Source organism: Barbus barbus, assembly GCF_936440315.1.
Source record: "Barbus barbus genome assembly, chromosome: 14".
Classification (NCBI taxonomy): domain Eukaryota; kingdom Metazoa; phylum Chordata; class Actinopteri; order Cypriniformes; family Cyprinidae; genus Barbus; species Barbus barbus.
Genome location: NC_136742.1, coordinates 30,289,802 through 30,310,426, shown reverse-complemented (window position 1 = coordinate 30,310,426; position 20,625 = coordinate 30,289,802). Strand labels below are relative to the sequence as shown.

At 36.3% G+C, this 20,625-nt stretch overlaps 1 protein-coding gene across 2 annotated transcripts in view; it reads left to right on the top strand.

The window, feature by feature from the left end:
- The window catches only part of LOC306880498 (protein dispatched homolog 1-like), a 56,574-nt gene that overhangs the window by 14,069 nt on the left and 21,880 nt on the right, over positions 1 to 20,625 (top strand). Inside the window, exon 1 of one of the 2 annotated variants that reach the window (XM_079434044.1) lies at positions 17,484 to 17,895. The exons of the other annotated variant lie outside the window; for it this stretch is intronic. The gene's annotated coding sequence lies outside the window, so the exon portion shown is untranslated. Of the gene's footprint in view, positions 1 to 17,483; positions 17,896 to 20,625 lie in introns of those variants that run through there. 2 annotated transcript variants of the gene reach the window in all.

The window sequence follows — 20,625 nt, the reverse complement described above, 5'->3', positions numbered from 1 at the left end:
CTGTAGGAAATTTATTTATTTATTTATTTAGATTGTTAATGGTCCTAAAACATGCTTTTTATAAGAAATATTAATTTATTTTATTAATTAAAATTTTTAATAACATTTTCTACAAGAAGTTTTCAATTATAAATGATCCTGAAATAGGCATCATTTTCTGTAAGAAATGTTTGTTCATTTAAAAGTTTTAATGGTCCTAATATAGGCTTAATTTTCTGTAGGACTGTTATTTTTTTATTATTTTTATTATTATTATTATTATTTTATTTTAAAATTTTTTACTGGCCCTAACATAGTTTTTTTTTTTTTTTTTTTTTTTTTTTTTTTTTACAATTTGTGCATTTATTTACTTTCTGTCAAATGCAACCCATACCGACAGTGGGCTAAATATTCCATCTCACATATCACTGGTGACAGTGCCTGTTTATTTTCCCCAAAGACGCAACGCAACATTTCCTTGAGTGTCTTAAAGGCTTCAAAAGCCGCCTTTGAATCCAGCGAACTCTTTATGTATTCAGCAAACACTCAGATGTGCTCATGTTTGGCAGCGGAGACGGGACTGATCTCACTTTCTCTTGACACTTGTCGATCGTCCCGTGATACCAGAGCGAATGCTGAATCACTCTTCTGCTGCTTGCTAACAGATCCCGGCTTTATGAAGTTCAAGCTAGACTGAACGATTAGAGGGCAGAGATCAGGATCGATCCAAGTGTGGGATGTGGGAAAGACATTAACTGATGGACTGGAGTGGTGTGGATTATTGTGATGTTTTTATCAGCTGTTTGGACTCTCATTCTGACGGCACCCATTCACTGCAGAGCATCCATTGCTGAGACACTGATGCATTTCTCCAAACCTGTTGAAGAAACAAACTCGTCTACTTTGAATGAGAGTGAAGACATTTTCAGTAAATGTTCATTTTTCCTTTTAATGCTGAAAACCTCTGTGTATTTTTGTTTTTTCAACCTCATTTTGACTTTGAGCTTCACCTTGAATTCTAGAAAGAGATTCAAACCACTTCCTCTTTCACTTCCCCTAAAAATCCAATTAGCCAAGCAGCTGTTCCTAATGAAGAGAATTTGAAGTGAATCCGCTCCGATGTGAAAAAAGCCTTGTTCTTTCACATCCAGGTGTTCCACGTCCATTTTTCCCTCTTTTATTCCCATTGTCATCTGTAGTTTGCAGCAGTGTTCTTCATGTGATGGATGGCTTTTGCAGAAACACAAAATATTTGCTCAACATATAAGTGTTTATGGTCTTTTAGTAGCATCTGTCTCATGTTTTTTCGGTACACGTCATGTTTTTTTTCCTTAAAATACTTTATGCTTCTAATGACTTGATGAACTTTTATATCATGGCTTTTGGTCACAGATTTAATTGAGCATGAATGTACAAAAAATGCAGTGTTGAATCTGTGTAGAAACCATATAGCAACATGTTAAACACCTTAGCAACCACATAATAACGCCCTGGCAACGACTGCATTGTGGGTATCTTTGAATAGGTAATCAACACTCATATACTTATTTATATTTATATATATATTTTGTTTGATTGTTGTAAATTATTAATGATACTAAACTACGCTTCATTTTGTACAAGAAATTAATTTATTTCATTAATGGTCTTAATTTTCTAGAAGATAATTAGTTAATGAATTAATTTTGTTTAATAAAATGATTGTTCCTAACATAGGCTATTTTTTCTGTAAGAAAACAATTTAATTTGTTTATTAAAAGTATGTTGGTCTTCAAATAGGCTTCATTATCTGTAAGAGAATTTATTTAATTATTTATTATTTTAATTTATTTAAATGACTAATGATTCTAAAACAGGCTTTGTTTTGTAGAAATGTAGGCCTATTGATTTGATTGATTCATTTAATTATTGAAAATGATTAATGGTCCTACAATAGGCTGCATTTCTATAAGAAAATGTATGTTATTTATTTATTTAAAATGATGGTTCTACTATTATATATAACACACACACATACATAGACACACACACAGATAATGTAACTAATAGCCTATATAATATAATAACTTTATTATACTTTCACTCTCTTTTCCTTTGTTGCCTGGACAACAAAATAGTTACGGTATGTGGTTCTGAGCTGACGAGGTGTGTGTGTGTCTGTGTGTGTGTGTGTGTGTGTGTGTGTGTGTGTTTCTGTGTGTGTGTGTGTGTGTGTGTGTGTGTTTCTCAGAGCTCCGTGTCAGTGGAATGTCTCTGTTTACTAGGCAAACGTTCCTGTCAATCCAGAGAGACGGATTCTCTCAGGAATGGGAGCAATGCAGACATCAATCACAGGCCCAGCTGGGCTAAATAATATTAAGCTACATTGTGAAAACCATAATTATTTTACTGTGTTTTGTATTTGCCCATTCAGTTTCCTAGTGTGAGAGAGTTGAGGCTGACTTGTTTCAACAGCGTCACTTATTTAAACTGTAGCTGCAAAAATGCTGTCAGTTTCTGATGCTCTGAATCTGATTCGTTTGAATTATCACAAAAATATTTAGAGAATCTCAGTTTTCCATATGTTAAACTTTTTTAGTAAATTATATATGTAGATAAATATTGCTGTTTTGTTATATTGGATCATATCAGTGAACATGATTAAATATCATCCTTTTTTGTACTGTATTTTAATTTTTGCATGAAACATTTTGAAAGTCTACTTGGCATATACTTACATAAATACGTGTATATATAGATATATATTGTTAAAGGCTGGAAAATATAAAAATATACACTGTTTTGTATATTAATACTAATAATATAATAGTAAATTAATACTTTTATTCAGCAAAGGTGCATTAAATAGATCAAAAGGGTCAGTAAAGACATTTATAATGTTACAAAAGATTTCTATTTCAGATAAATGCTGTTCTTTTGAACTTTCTATTCATCTGTGAATCCTGAAAAATAAAATATATCACAATTTTCACAAAAATATTGTGCAGCACAACTGTTTTCAACATTGATGATAATCAGGAATGTTTGTTGAGCAGTAAATCAGTATATTAGAATAATTTCTGAAGATCATGTGACACTGAAGACTGGAGTAATGATGCTGAAAATACAGCTGCAGATCACAGAAATAAATTACAGTTTAATATATATTCACATAGGAAACAGCTGATTTGAATAGTAATAATATTTCACAATTGTACTGTATTTCTGATCAAATAAATGCAGTCTTGGTGAGCAGAAGAGATTTAAAAACATGAAAAATAAAGTGTTTTAGGAATATTGTTCTGCCCTACTGCTTGGACATCTACTGTATATATTTTGCGATATATTAACAGAATTAGTCTATACTCAAACCAGCATCAGATATGTGATTTTCATGCGTTTTCCTTCTCTAGAAACATGTGGCTCCTCTAGAAACGTCTGCTGACTATCAGCGCGTCAGACTTCATTGCAGTAATTGGCCGGCTATGCGCTGTGACTGCGGGGGAAGCGAGTTTGAAATATTTTCTTAGCGGGATATATGTGATTTAGACTGCCAGATCTTATTTAACGTCAAAAGAAGCAAGTTAAATAGTTTCTGTGCTTTTGTTCTTCGAGGCAGTTAAGCTTGTTAGCAGAGATCCACTTCTCTGCAGATTTGACAGCTGGTGTTTAATATCTATGACCAAAAACAATAGAAATGTGGCCTAAACTCTTATTGGTCATGATTATTATGGAAAACTCATCTTTTTAATGCCATATGTTTTTTTTTTCCTGTAAAATGCTAATGATGTGACTTGGCTCTATAATGTGGACCACATGCTTCATGCCGTAAACATCTGCAATTGAATCTTGGATGCAGTTGTAAAGAAGGAAGTAGGTACCTATGTAGGAAAAAATGCATTAATGTAGTCTTATAGTTTAGACTGGATGACCAAATGTGACATGAATGCAGTTAGTGTTAAGTCAGGCATCACTATGTTTGTGCTGCTTGTTGAGTATCACATGTATTGCATTACTTTACATAAAGGAATATTTCACCCAAAAAAGAACATTTCCTCACCCTTAGCCCATCCAAGATTAGGATTAGTTTGTTTCTTCATCAGATTTTAGTGATGGGAAGTTCAGATCATTTTACCGACTCGGACCTTTGAGTCTTGTTCAGCAAAATGAACAAATCTTTTTTCGAGTCATTTTGTTCATTTCAGCAAAATATAATTCAAATATTACGTGTTACTTCCCTAACACATCTACTACTTATGCAAATGTTGATCACACTACAAACAAGACAAAACTATAATGCTATAAGAAACAGAAAAGATGAATTCATTGTTCGCCTGGGTCAATCGGGAAGAACGAGACGACTCGTTCTTCCCGATTGTCTTCTCAAGATGTTAACTGATGGACTGGAGTGGTGTGGATTATTGTGATGTTTTTATCAGCTGTTTGGACTCTCATTCTGACGGCACCCATTCACTGCAGAGCATCCATTGGTGAGCAAGTGATGGAATGCATCTGTTCCAATGAAGATTTTCATGTTTGGTTGAACTATTCCTTTAAACATCAAACTTGCAACAACTTTTCATCTTTATATTTCCCCTCTTGAACATATTTGTCTATAACCTTCTAAATTATTCTGTTTTTATTTATAATGCATGTGGAGAAACTTGTCAGAATCCTTTAAGTTCCTGTAATCTTTACTTTGACCCTTTGAAGCCTTATTAACGGCTCAGGCGTGGGCAGAGGGGCCCTGACCCCGGTTCTCTGGGGCCACGCGGCCCATGCGGGAGCCGCCATTATGCTGCAAGAGTCTTGAAGTGGCATTTGAAAACCCCGGGAGGTGTGTAACACTTTCTTCCCCCCTTTTTCTCTCAATTAAACTCATTTTTGGTCCCCACAAGTGACCTGTATTAGTTAAGACTTTATTTGCACAGTTGTCTTTTCAGAAAAGTGGTGTTAACTTAAATTTGCCACTGTGAATTATAGCCAGTAAAGAACTCTAGTTCTAAACAAATGCTTAAAAAAATATAAAAGAAAACACTAAGGTTCAAAAGTTTCAGCCGGGTCATTAAGGTGTTTTTATAATTTTTATTCCGTAAAGATGCATTAAATAGATCAAAGTGAGAGTAAAGACATTTATAATGCTACACAACATTTGTTTTGAACTTTCTATTCATCAAAGAATAATGAAAAATAAAATGTAGCACAGTCTCCACATAATATTGGGCAGCACAACTATTTTCAACATTGATAATAATTAGAAATGTTTCTTACATTGATAATAATCAGGAATGTTTCTTGAGCAGTAAATCAGCATATTAGAATGATTTCTGAAGATCATGTGACACTGAAGACTGGAGTAATGATGCTGAAAATACAGCATTTTAGGAATAAATTACATTTGAAATGGATATAAACCAGAAGACAGATAATGTTCAGATGACCTTTTCTATATTACTTTATGTAAAAAGAGCTTATTCAAACCAACATTTTAAGGTTTGTTTTTCTTCCTTGGCCTTTTTAAATCGAGAAAATGTCCAGGTCATATCTTATTCTGGAAAAAAGGACAAATTTACAGTAAGAAATGAGAAAATTAACCTTATTTTACCACAATGCAGAAAAATTTCATTCGCATTATAGTAATAATATGAAGATATTTCATTTAAATTGCAAATTACTTCTACGACATGGTAGAATTTGTTTCATTTTATTTATTTAGCTTATATTTGTTTTTTAGAATTTGTTTCGATCCCGGACGAGCCCCCAATTTATTACATATTGCTGATTTAATAAAAAAACTAAGAAATCCTACAGTAATGAGAATCTAATAAAAACCATCATTGATAATAACAATTAAAAATATTTTTAAACATCATTAAAATAATGTCAAGTCACCTTATTTTTCATGCAGATTATTTCAAAACAGATTCATATTAATAAACATGAAAATAACAGCGTTAATATTGCAAAGTATTTCAATTATGAAACAAATACAATTTCAGTTGTAATACAGCTCTAAAAAGACAACCAATGTCACAGTGCTCTTAAAAACTAGGTTTATTATCTTTATGTACAAGTATTAACATGAACTCCTCGTTTCTGACTCACGGATCGGTTTCATTAAAGGTGAGGCTTTCAGCTGCAGAACCTCATTTAATTGGACCCATGCAGACGCTGAAGACAAGATGAGAGGAGTCCTGAGTTTTGCTGCGAGGCGAGTGAACAGCTGTGTTGACGGTGTAGTCGTAGGGAGTTGATTACAAACAGCGACATTCAGGCGTGCCTGCGTTTCTCCACCAGGACGTCCTTTGATCATCTGCTGTTGTTAAACTTGACGATTGCCCTGGCGTCAGATAAAACTCCTGATTATTGTCTTAATGACAGGGTTGAAGTGCGGTACTGATCCCATGATGCTCGGCTTTCAGACTGTTTGTTGTTTATGCCAATATTAATAACTCGAGTGGCTTAAAGTTTGCTGCTAGTATAAATGATTTAGTTGAGATGTGTTGCATGAGTGTTTCAATCCAAGAAATCATCATTTTGATCACAGCCATTGTTTCATATTTTTCCACACTAGTTTTTACTACATGAACATGAGGAAGAATGATAATTATTTTAATTTATATGCACTAATATTACACTACTGTTCCAAAGTTTGGGGTTGGTAAATTTGTTTTGATGTTTTTGAAAGAAGTCTCTTTCTGCTCACCAAGGCTGCATTTATTTGAACAAAAATACAGTACAAATTATTAAATATATTACAATTTAAAATAGCTGTTTTCTATATGAATATATTGTAAAATGTAATTTATTTCTGTGATCGGCGCTGAATTTTCAGCATCATTACGCCAGTCTTCAGTGTCACATGATTCTTCAGAAATTATTCTAATATACTGATTTACTGCTCAACAAACATTTCTGATTATTATCAATGTTGAAAACTATGGAAGCCCATTTCTGCCAAGGAATGAAAAAATATAATGGTAATTGTGACTCACAATGTGGATTCTGAATCCTGAGAAAAAAGTTATGACTTTTGTCCTCTGAAAACATTTATTTAATTTTCTCAATAAATATTATTCATTGATCATTTTCAATGTTGAAAACAAAGTCAGAATTGCGAGATATAAACTCAGAATTCTGACTAATTCCCAATAGAAACATTTTATTTTATTTTATTTTGTTTTACTCAAACATCATCCATTGATCATTTTTAATGTTGAAAACACTTGAGCAGCTGTAAAGTTCTTAAATCATATAGAAAGTTCAAAAGAAGAGCATTTTTTAATAGAAATCTTTTATAACCTTATAAATGTCATTACCGTTGCTTTTGATCAATTTCATGTCTTTGCTGAATAAAAGTGCTCATTTATTTAAAAAAAATTGTTGAACAGTAGTGCATATTTTTATGAAAACATACATGCAGCATGGAGACTTTGAGTGTTTTTTTGTGAGTGAAGGCCATTCTGTTTCATTTCTGTCCAGTCTTGCTCAACTCAGCGGTGGTTTTTGCACAAGCCGCTTTCAAAGAGTTTCTTCCTGAAAGCAGTCAAAGCTTTCCACTAATTGAAAGAGTGTAAGTGATGGTTGAAGATGCCGAGATCTCCGGTTGGGTCTCAGGAAGAAGATCGGAGGCCTCTGACCTCTCGCTACAAAGAGGCTCTTCTCATCCTTACATCCTAAGCTGGGAAGAGCAAATATTTAGCAGCCTCACAACAATGACTGACTGGAAAAATGGATCGCTAAGTGTGTTTCATTCTCCAAGACCTCTAATCTCTTCAGAATGGGCTGAAAAAATACAAAAAACAAGTACTAAGAGTAATTATGGAGGTTTCCTCTGGGCTGGATTTGCTCTAATAGCCGGTGGCATTATGGCGCTGGATTTTTTTCTTTAGTATAAAAGTGTGTTAGGGTTCCTCCTATAAATCTTTGAGGTGGATATTCGCTCAGTGCTGTTTGGAAAACTACTTAAAGCCCATTATGCCACAATATATTCACTGTTCCCCCCTCTGTCTCGGACGTTAACACTGACTTGATTGTCTGACACGCTGTTACCATTTTTATGGCTCTGGTTTTGCTTTGAAACGTCTCTTTTCACGTCGTCCACCACTCTTATGCCACATTAATTGCCCGTTCTATACAAATATACAATTGTGCATCAAAATAATGGTCGTTTTACAACAACAGGAAGTCTTAAGAATGTGCAGAGCAAGTGATTTATTGAAACTTGTAAATCTTGGAAAGTTACTGCAGGAACTGAACAGGTGCAACAGGATGAACCAAATGTTTGTTTGACAATACAGTAGTCAGGCTCTGGATGCAAATACTCTTCAAGGTTTTTTTGTACACACAATCGTTCAAAAGTTTGGGGTTGGTAAAATGTTTTTGTGTTTATAAAAGGCTCCTCTGCTCACCGAGGCTGCATTTACAGGTAAAATAAGTATTGAACACGCCACCATTTTTCTCAGTAAATATATTTGTAAAGGTGCTGTTGACTTGAAATTTTCACCAGATGTCCGTAACAACCCAAGTAATTCATACAAGGAAAACGAAACAAGTTCAGAAATTAAGTTATGTGTAATAAAATGGAATGACACAGGGAAAAAGTATTGAACGCAAGAAGAAAGGGAGCTGCAAAAAGGCATAGAAAGCCAAGACTCCAGCAGAAATCTATCAGTAATTAGAAAGCAATCCTGTCCCTCATCAGTGGAAATTAATATTAGCTGGTTCAATCCCAACAACTACAGTACCAGGATGATGAAGATGAAACAAGGGTGACAATGATCCCAAACACAGCCAAGGAAATTCTCAGTTGGTTTCAAGCTGCTAGAACGGCCAGCCAATCACCTGACTTGAATCCAATAGAAAATAAGAACTAAAGATCAGAGTTCATAGAAGAGGCCACAGATTCTGTGGAAGAATGGGCCAAAATCACACCTGAGCAATGCATGCGACGAGTTTCTCCCACAGGAGGCGTCCAACAAACGCTGTTGTAAAAAGTATTAAATACATTTCAGTAGTTCAATACTTTTTCCCTCTGTCATTCCATTTTATTACACATAATTTAATTTCTGAACCTATTTGTTTTGTTTTCTTTGTATGTATGCATTACTTGGGTTGTTACCCACATCTGGTGAAAATTTCATGTCAACAGCACTTTTAGAAATATATTTACTGGGAAAAATGGTGACGCGTTCAATACTTACTTTACCTGCTGTATTTGATCAAAAATACAGTTATAAGATGCATTGAAATACTGTTTCCGTCGGCAGATCGCTGGCGTTTGGAACAGAGCTGCAGTGTCCTAAGAGTTTTTGCATATTTTTATGACACCACACTGAGAAAACAGAGCGTTTGCCCGATGATATAAGCTTAGCTGCTGACTTCTGGAAAATGAGTTTGTGCAGGGCGTTTTAGAAGTGCTCTGTATTTTTCCCCATTTCTCGTCCCTTTACTCGGTCCTGGGAAATTTGCAGTGTAACGTCCACTGAGATCTGCTCCTGTCAGAGCCGCTCCTGATGTCATTGATGTTAATATGTTTTGACCTCATTTAGCGGATGAAGGATTAATCGCAGGCCCCAGCAGGTTCTGGGTGGAGAACGTGTTGTAGTCAGCTAGTCATTTTACAGCGAGTTTAGTTAAGAAATCTTCTCACACACACTCGTATAATCATCTAATAAATCCAAGCATGGCAAGAGCTTATGTGTTTCTCGGTTTTAGGGTCTTAGATATCAATATTTGGCTGCCAAAAGTGCTACGCACACCCCATTTATTGTGAAAATGTGCGCTCTTGGATTTGTGAGTGTTTTGGAACGACCCACGTCTGTTCATATAAACGAGAGAAAGAAAGTAGAAGAGTATTTTACATGAATGTTATGCATATCTCAACATGTATTATATACACTGCCATTTCTAGTTTGAATACAATAATAGCATTTATTCAAAATATAAATCTTTTATAACAAAATAAGTCACTACTATCACTTTTTATCAATTTAACATATCCTTGCTGAATAAAAGTCTGTCTTTCTTTCTTTCTTTTTCTATCAAACAATGAAGGGGTCCAAAAAAAATATTAAGTCGCACAACAGTTTCCAACATTAATCATAAATCAGTATATTATTATGATTTCTGAAGGATCATGTGACACTGAAGACTGGAGTAATGATGCTGAAAATACAGCTTTGATCACAGAAATAAATTACATTTTAAAGTATATTAAAATAGAAAACGTATTTTAAATTGCAATAATATTTCACAATTGTACTGTTTTTATAAAAAAATCAGCCTTGATGAGCAGAAGAAACCTTTTTAAAAAACATAAAAAAAAATCTTAATATAATAAATATAGATTTCTTAGAAATACACACTGTAAATATGATTTTTTTTTAATTGTAAATAAAACGTATGTTTTAATTACAAGAAAATAAGAAAATACAGTTTCATTCTTTATGCTTCAATACTTCTGATTCAATGTGTTGCTTGCCGTTTTTGTGTGAGTGGAAATAGTTTCTACACCAGTGTAGATTGTATATCGATGACAAATATTCTTTCTTTCTTTTTGTGTGATATGCTGTATTTGTGTCATGCATAAAAGCACCACGATCCTGACACCCGATCTGTTCTTTTAAAATACTCGGGGTTATAACATACAAACATACAAAAGCGCCCGCATTTCTCCTTTCCGAGCCACTATCGCTGTCATTTTCCTGCCACAGTATCACTTTTCTTACATTATTTGTCGTTAAATAGAGGAGGAAGCGAGTTCATCCGCCTAGAATCACCCATAACATCCGAGCATCAGGTTTTACACAGAAGTCCCTCCAAATCACATCAGAAAAACAGACTTGTGTCATTTTAAATATAAAAAAATGACACGCATTCTGCCTAACAGTCGTAGAAGCATCTGTTAGTGTGGCGGACGAGAGCGCACACATGTTTGTATTTATAGGACACATTTGTCAAAGCACACATTCATCATTCGGTCCATCTGCTGGTACCCTGACGCTAATGTTTCAGATGCACTTTTCAACAAAAATGGGACTGTTTTGCACACTTGACAATTGTCAAGATTGCATTTTAGTTTACCACCACTGTAATCTAATGGAAAATGCCCTGTTAATTAGTTGGAATTTTAAGGATAGTTCAAATTTCCTGAAAGTGTGCTTACCCTCAGGCCATCTGAGATTAGGATGAGTTTGTTTCTTCATCAGATTTGGAGAAATGTAGCATTGCTTCACTGTCTCAGCATTGGATGCTCTGCAGTGAATGGGTGCCGTCAGAATAAACAACTGATAAAAACATCACAAAAATCCATAAGTAATCCACACCACTCCAGCTCTAAACAAATATGTGGCTGGATTTTGATGTGAGAGAACAACAGGAGATAGTTTTTTTTTTTTTTTCACTTGAGAAAGCATTATTATGGATTATGTTCAGAAGCAATGGTCTGAAATTAAAAACGCCTTGATGGATTTAAAAAAAAAATAATAATAATTCCAAACACGCAGCATTTCTCTTCACAAACGGATGGACTGGAGTTGTGTGGATTACTTGTAGATTATTGTGATGTTTTTATCAGCTGTTTGGACGGCACCCATTCACTGCAGAGCATCCATTGCTGAGACACTGATTCATTGTCCAAAATAAGACCAGGAACGTTAATAGAGTTGATTTTGACCTCACGTTGACATTGTACAGACTTTTAATGTGTTTAAACCAGACATGGACAGTGTGCTGAGGAACAGTGTGCTGGAGATAAATAACCAGCCGCCCACTGGTACTTGTGTTTTGCATTGTTGGCATGCAAGCATTTTTAAGATAACAAATATGTAAAAATTGCATGTTTGTCTTTAGTTTTCATGCTCTCAGTTTTCCCAGAAGGACTTATGAGGTTTTTTAAGGTGACTTGAAGCAAGAAGGTGGGTATTACAAAACACTATAGAATCACAAATACACTGTTATTTAAACCTATAAAGCCTGACATATGAAATAATAGTCAGAAAATGTACTTTTTTTGAAATGGAACATTTTATTGAGCCTTTAGACAAAATATATATTAAAAAAAGTTTGCACGTGTTTTTGTTGAGTATCATATTTGATTTGGCTTTTATGGCTCATATATTCTGGTATAGTGAGAATAAGGAGGAAAAACAGCTGAATTTTATTCAGAGACTCGAACTGAGCAAAATTATGCAGTTTGATGTAGATGCTGATATTTATTTGGCCAAAACGTTATGAAATTCTGATGCTTGCAATGCAAACCAATTAGATATTTATAGCAGATACTCACATAAAATGATATCAATATTAGTCATCGCTCTATATCTCCAATCATATGTGTTAGTTAGATGATATTTAAATGATCAAAACATATGCAATGCGATTCAATGATGATTGAGAGATGAACAAATAAACGTTCCTAGATGATCATATTTAATACTCGCATTTGAAGATGATTTTTCTAAAAAAAAGGATGTCTGGATAATCAAGTAACCCTAAGTTGCATAATTTTATTCTATTTCATTCTTATGGTTACTTTATAAAAATGAAGCACGAGCTGAAGATGGACATTTGTACAATTATACTAAACGATTAAAAACGTATAAACTATCAGAAGACAGAAGGCATGGAGTAGTGCAACAGTTTTTTTCTTCAAAGTTTTGATCATGTTGAACTTTTAGAGGGCTTTGCATATCAAGTATGATACAGTAGGCTTTAGATAATTGATAACATAATCTGATAATGTCATATTTGGCACAAAACGTGGCCAGATGCTGTGAAAAAGCCAGAAAACGGCCCTTTGGGGGGAAATTTACTGCTATTGCTCTATACTGTTTGCGTTTAAGTTGAAAAGCATTTCTGGTTTGCATCCAGAGTCATAGTGCAGCTCTGAATGCACCGCGTATGTGTGTGTTTGTGCATAAAGCAGGAGATCTGACACACAAATATAGGTTAAAATGGAATAAGCTTCAGTACAACTAGCTAATCTGGAGGTGAATAAATATATAATGCATGAAACTCCTAATACATAATGCATAAACGCACACATTTCTAATGCAATATGAACAGATTGTTTAATGCTGTTGTGTTATTTTCACATTTTTAATGTGGCCAGCAGCTGTTGGTTCACAGCGCTCACTGGAAACATGACACAGGCAGGATGCCAGCAGTCTTCCCCCAGCAGAGCGCTGTTAGTATGGGCCTGTTCATTAAAATCAGACCCAACACACACACACACACACACACACACACGTCCGTCTTTCCTGGGGCCGTTGAGTGAAATCATGCAGGGTGAGGTGATTTGGTTTGTGTTGGCATGAAAGCGGAACGAGACGCAGACCAGGCTGCCGCGTTGCGGGTGTAACCGCGTGGCAACAGCTGAAATTTATTACGCACTTATGATATTTTTGTGGTTTTTGTGGTCATTTATCACAAATGCACTCAATTTTTTTGTGGTTGGCTTGCGCAAATGTTTGTGTTAAATTTTCAACAGTTAAGGATTTATGATTTAATTCTGCTGTGTGGAATCATCTTTAATCAAACTGTCTGATATTGGTGTTAATGCCAGATTGTGAGTTTCTAGATGCATTACACAGTAATGCTCTTACCATGTAAGACTGTAAGTTGTATGGGAAGGTTTGATAAGGTTTGTTGTTTAGCTTCTTGTTCTAGTTTGTCCTTTTAGGAACTACATTTCTAGATGAGAAATTAGAGATTTTTTTCATGCAAAAAGTTCCTCTCTTGTCTTTTTACATGGTTAGCAGTTTCTAGTTTAGAGAGTAAACTATTTAATTTTGTCAGAATTAGATATTGAGGTGCATGTAGTTTAAGCAAACCCAAAGCCTATTTCACCCCCCAAAAATAAATGTTTAAACTTTTTTTGCTTATTCCTGCTATAATACCGTCAGACTGCTGTTTCTTTTCATTTTGGCCTTGAGACATCATGTCAGAATTCCTCTGGCCCCTGAACCTCCCTCGCTTTGGAATCTGAGGCCCCTAGAGAAATTTGACATCCACACTCCAAAAAGTGTGTGGAAGTCCAGAAGACTGTGTCTGACAGACGTCCTCCCTTCTCCAGCCGCTCTGTCCCTCTACACCCCCTCGTCCGCCGGAGGAATTCCAGAGCCGCTTGCTGTTTGCTGAGCCGCGGCCAGATCTCAGATTGACTCTGGATGGCTGGCGCAGAGTTTTGGGCCGTTCCTCAAAGGATGAGCCGAACAAACGCTGAAATACACAGTCACTCTGATCTCTTGTCCTTCTATCAGCTCTTTCTGTCTATACATCAACTTTTGTAGGCAACAGGATGTATTGGAAGGAGGGAACAGAAGATTTCAAAAGTCTATAGATCCTATTTTCACTATAAAGAACTTACAATGGAAATGTTTCATTGACATTAAAGGAATAGTTCACCCAAAAATGAGAATTTGCTGAAAATGTACTCCCCCTCAGGCCATCCAAGATGTAGATGAGTTCGTTTCTTCATCAGGTTTGGAGAAATGTAGCATTGCATCACTTGCTCAGCAATGGATGCTCTGCAGTGAATGGGTGCCGTCAGAATGAGAGTCCAAACAGCTGATAAAAACATCACAATAATCCACACCACTCCAGTCCATCAGTTAACATCTTGTGAAGACAAAAGCTGCATGTTTGTAAGAAACAAATACATCAAGACATTTTTAACTTCAAACTGTTGATTCCGGCTAAAATACGAGTCCAGTGAAAAAGTCCATCTCCTGTTGTTCTCTCACATCAAAATCCAGCCACATATTTGTTTTGAGCTGTTTTGTCTTGTAAACGGTGCTTGATCTGTGCAGATTTCTCTCCTGATTCAGACCAGATGACTTTTTGACTGGACATTTTATTTTAAAATTATTTTTTCCTCAAAACAAGCAGCTATTTGCCTAACAAGACATTAACTGATGGACTGGAGTGGTTACTTGTGGATTATTGTGATGTTTTTATCAGATGTTTGGACTCTCATTCTGACGGCACCCATTCACTACAGAGGATCCATTGGTGAGCAAGTGATGGACTGCTACATTTCTCCAAATCTGATGAAGAAACAAACTCAATTACATCCAACGTTTCCCGCCATTTCCCCCCCCAACCAATCAGACTTTAGATCAAACGACAAGCCAGTCATATATAACAATCCTACCTGCACAAAACGCAAACTAAATGATCGTTGTCACATACAGAACAGGGTTTGTGCTCTCGCTCGCACATGAGAGCCATTAGGCAACACTTGTATGAGGAATGTAAATCAGGAACACACTCCCATATTTCATTTCCAGCCAAACGTCCCATCCCTCCCTACTTTTATGGATCAACATTTTTGTAGCATCGAATAAAAAGCTGCATATGAATGTACTTGCACCTGCCGCATGCATTGCTTACATCTGCAGCTGCATGCACTAATGTTTGATAAACAACAACAACGATTAATCCGAATGCTTTGACTAAATTAAACGCTTCTGTCAATATACTTTTCTTATTAGATGTCTAAACATTTACTTGAGTTCTTAAGAGTTCCCAATTGTTTCTCTTTGATCCGCTCCATAATTTGTTTAGCTTGTATTGATCTGTCTCCAGCGCAGTAAAACACATGTGGGACTCAAGAGGGCCCGAGGAAGCAGCCAGGAGTTGTTCGTCCTCATTTCAGAGAGGCGTCGGAGAGATTTGGTCCCCTAGAGTTTCAGAAAAAAAGACACAGAAGAAACCCGGGCGATTCTGGGCTCAAATTCTCTTTGAGGGTTGCATATTAGGGAGAGCAGAGATTCACAAACTTTCTTTGTCAGTCGAACCACTTAGACAAAATATTTACTTGAAATGCCTGCTGGGATTTTAAGTTAATTAGTCGATAATTTAACAACATATTTGCATGTTCACTTAATAGGTGGCATTAACAGGCGATATAAATTGATTAGAAACTGTTACCTTATGGCATTTTGGAGTAGAAAGGTACTATCCAGGGCTCAGACAACATCATAACCCACCCTTCCTCTGTGACCCTCATCCTTCTGTGATATTCTTTTTCTTTTCTCTTCCCTTCTTTTTTTTCTTCTCTCCCGCTGTGTTGTTGGCTGACCTTGTCAGCTTTGATGAAGTGCTGGCGATCGATACAGAGTTCGCCTGGAGCGTTTTGATTACGGCTTTATCCAGTTCCAGTGCCCCCCCCCCCCCCTCTCTCTCTGAAGCCTCTTCTCTTTGAAGTTCAGCTGCCTGTTGTTATTTCAGACGGGCATCTTTACTCAGACCCTCATAGTCCTGCAGCTGAGCATGAACATGTGGAGTTGGGATGGGTCTGTCTGTCTGAATATCAGTCTTTCCATCCATCCATCCATTTGTCTTTCGTTCCATCCATCCTTCAATCTGTCTTTCGTTCCATCCATCCATCCATCTGTCTTTCGTTCCATCCATCCATCCGTCTTTCGTTCCATCCATCCATTCATCCGTCTTTCGTTCCATCCATCCATCTATCTGTCTTTCGTTCCATCCATCCATCCATCCGTCTTTCGTTCCATCCATCCATCCGTCTTTCGTTCCATCCATCCATCTATCTGTCTTTCGTTCCATCCATCCATCCATCCGTCTTTCGTTCAATCCATCCATGATGATCCGTCTTTCGTTCAATCCATCCATCCATCCATCTATCTGTCTTTCGTTCCATCCATCCATCCATCCATCTATCTGTCTTTCGTTCCATCCATCCATTCATCCGTCTTTCGTTCAATCCATCCATGATGATCCGTCTTTCGTTCAATCCATCCATCCATCCATCCATCCGTCTTTCGTTCCATCCATCCATGATGATCCGTCTTTCGTTCCATCCATCCATCCATCCATCCATCCATCCATCCGTCTTTCGTTCAATCCATCCATGATGATCCGTCTTTCGTTCAATCCATCCATCCATCCATCCATCCATCTTTCATTCCATCCATCCATCTTTCGTTCCATGCATCCGTCTTTCATTCAATCCATCCATCCATCCGTCTTTCGTTCCATCCATCCGTCTTTCATTATTTAATGTAAAAGTAAAAATGAAAAGGTAAAATATGAAATCATAGGCTATTCATCTTTTGTGAACATTAACTCTTTTGCTGGAAACATCAGTTTTAACATTACTTAAAGACGTTATTTATTAGAATGTAAAACTACTCTAGAAATCACACACATCTAGTCTAATCACAAACTCCATATAATAAATTTGTACAAGAAGAACATCTTGCTTTTTCTCAAGTTATGTCTGGAACAAATCCAAATTATTTGTCATAATGTGAAATCATTTGTATGCTGCATTATGACTTGCTATCAGTATAATCTCATACACTGTTGAAACCTGAGTTAAAACCAAAGGCAATGGTTGAAATTGATGCATATAGCAGATCCGCTAGATTTTGCTTCACATGTTTACATTTAAGGCTTCATCTCTGCTGCGTGCGCAGACGCTACATTAAATCAATGCAGCTCCGGGTATTATAATGAGAGCGCTCTGATTGGTCGACGGACCGCTGACGTCGCTTGCGGTGAAGCGCTGTAGTGTTTGTTGATGGACTGTTTGAACGCGCTCCGTTGTTCTCAACAAATGCGCGACATAACTCGCTCCTTTCGAAAGGATTACAGAGTTTTATTGTGATCGAGGAATATTATTCTGTCTCCGGATACGGAACTGCACTTTTATAGCAGACTTTGAGTTTGTTTCCGGAGTTTGTTTGGATGTTTGTGGAGCAAAAGCTGGTCGAGTCCAGGAGAAGTAAATAACGCGGTTTGTAGAGACTGTCAGGTTAGACTGAAATAATAATGCGACTGATGAAGACATCTGAACATAATATATGATTAACTTCACATCTGAACCTGACTCACCAAAAGACTCGTTTAAATCAGTTTTGTGTCTTGGGCTCATGTAATGGCAACCTGGGATCTGTCCTAAACTCTGTAAGTTTGTCTTTTGTTTATGATTTACTATCTATCTATCTATCTATCTATCTGTCTATCTGTCTATCTGTCTGTCTGTCTGTCTGTCTATCTGTCTGTAATTATAATTGTTAAAAAGGAAATGATATACACTGGCTTGTTGGTAATACTTTTCTATTCATTATTTAAAAAAAAGTATATGTATGTATATATGTGTATGTATATATGTGTGTGTGTATATATACACACACACACAGTATATGAAAGTAAGGAATATGTTTAGTTTGAAATATGGCTAGTATGAATGCCTTTGCATTAGATGACAAAATATCAACAAAAATATTTTGAAGAATAATAGCACAAGCACACTTTAAGCAAAATATTTGACAATTTTATATGGTTTGAAATGATAAAATAACACATCTAGGGTTGAAAAAGAAGCTAAACCGTACTGTGAAACATGAGTGAAAATGTTGATAGTTAAAATGATGAATTGCACCTGTGGTTCCTCTGCTAGGTGAACTTGAGGAGAACCGACTTCATACATCCACTAAAACACCAGGCAGTGACTTCAAACATGCTGAAGTCAATTAAAACACGCAGAGACAGACACTTCATTTGATGTGTTATCTAATGCACAGTCATGCATAAGTGACTGAAGTGTCCAAATACTTAGAGGACACTATTTATTTAGAGAACGTTTTGAGAAATAATCAGCGCTTTTCAAAGACCAGTGCATTAATTTATTCATCTCCCCAACAGAATGTGTATTTATTTCTTGAAGGCTATTTATAATTGTTTACAGTTCTTGTCATGATCTTCCTCCAGTGCACAGCGTTCAGAACGGATGCACGAGACGTCCAACATTACACTGAGCATTCATAGCGCTGCACATGTTTTCCCTCCCTTGGGTTTCTCCTTTCAGAAAGCTCTCTCTATCTGCCTGCTTTTTAAATGGATGCGGTTCAACTGCGAACACAACCGGATTTGTTGGTGCAAGAAGGTATTTTGGACGCTGTGTTTACAGGACAGTCAGAGGGGAAACCTGCTCACCTCTGTATCAAATGAGATCTTTCATGATCCCGGGCACTTATTTTGGATGCTCGTTTTTTGGTCTGGGGTTGGAGACTATCTTCGGTTTCCATCCGAGTCGTGCAGGTCTCCACCTGTCACTTAAGAACATGGGTGATTTACTCGACAGAAAGAGCTGACCATGGTGTCAGTATGTGTGTTTCTGGGCAAACTTCCAGTATTACAAGCGTGCATTTACCTGAGTAATACGGTTGGATCTTATTTTACTGTGATATGCATGGCGTGCTCTTTAAAACATGCAATGAAATATTTAATATCGCAGAGGCGGCCCATGTCATTCCTCTGCAACAATTTCCTGGCCATAGGGGCTGAAATTCAAGCATACCATGAAACATCGACGACTGTCTGTCCAATGTGTTTGAACCTGTTCTTTTCAATCAGACAGCGCCTTTGAAATTTGCTTTGTTCACAAAGCCATTCTTCCTGAAATTACACTGTAGGCTTAGTAATCGAGAACCGGTTCTCAGTCTGAAGTGGGGTTTTTTTAAATACTGCAACCAAATGATTTCCCTGAGGTTCAGGTACGATAGCAGTTCTTGAACTTGTCCTGAAACTAAGAATCCCGTATATTTTCTCCATAGAGAAAATTATTTGTAGCAGTAACATACAAACATTTAATAAATGCTCCTGGAGGAGCCACATCTAAGTGATTAGTTTTTTTTTGTCCTTTAAAAAAAAGTGTAAAATAACATAATACTATAAATATTTAGTCTAATTTCTGATTTTCTGTTACTTTTTTGCTTTAAATCCAATTTTGTCAAGTTAGGATAGTTCATGGCTTAAAAAAAATCAATGGAGAAAATAAAAAAAAATACTTTTAGAATCAAGGCTGTCAAAAAGATTTGTGAACAAATGACAAAAGTCAATCTTCAGCTCATTTGTTTGAATTAATTTTGAATTTGAATTAAAATGATTCAAACGGGAATGTTGAAGAGTTAATGACGGAATCTTTTTTTTAAAAATTGGAATCAAAATTGTCACAATTCTTATATTTCCACCGTTATTTTCATCAACTAAATCTAAAACCATAAATTCTGTTACTTGAATAAACTAAAATAAACTTGTTCATTGAAAATATTATTTTATTTCAGCTAATTGTCGAGTCAACATTTTATTTATTTTTCATTTACTTAAACTGAATAAGTAACTGTAATAAAATCACTAAAAAATAAATACAAATGAGAAAACCACAGCAAAATTACTAAAACAATCTCTAAAATTAAAATATTAATAAAATCTATAAGGGGCCGTTCTTTTGCACACAGCGCCGCCCATCTATGTCGGTTCCAAAATAGTGGACCAATCAGAAGACCCCGGAGGCGGGGCAAGCATTGCATGTTTTTGTTTACAGTAGTAAGTTGGCATAGCGACTGTTTCATTTGATGGCAAATGCGTCCTGTGAATGGCCCCTAATAGGGTGTAATATTAACAAATTAACACTGGTTTCCACTAGCGCAGTCCCCTGATAGTCGACTAACCGTTAGTCGACCAGAAGAATGAATGATGCATTTATATAGCGCTTTGTGTATTGCTGTACACCCAAAGCGCTTTACAATCATGTGGGGGGGTCTCTCCTCAACCACCGCCAGTGTGCAGCATCCACTTGGATGATGCAACGGCAGCCACAGCACAACGGCGCCAGTGCGCTCACCACACACC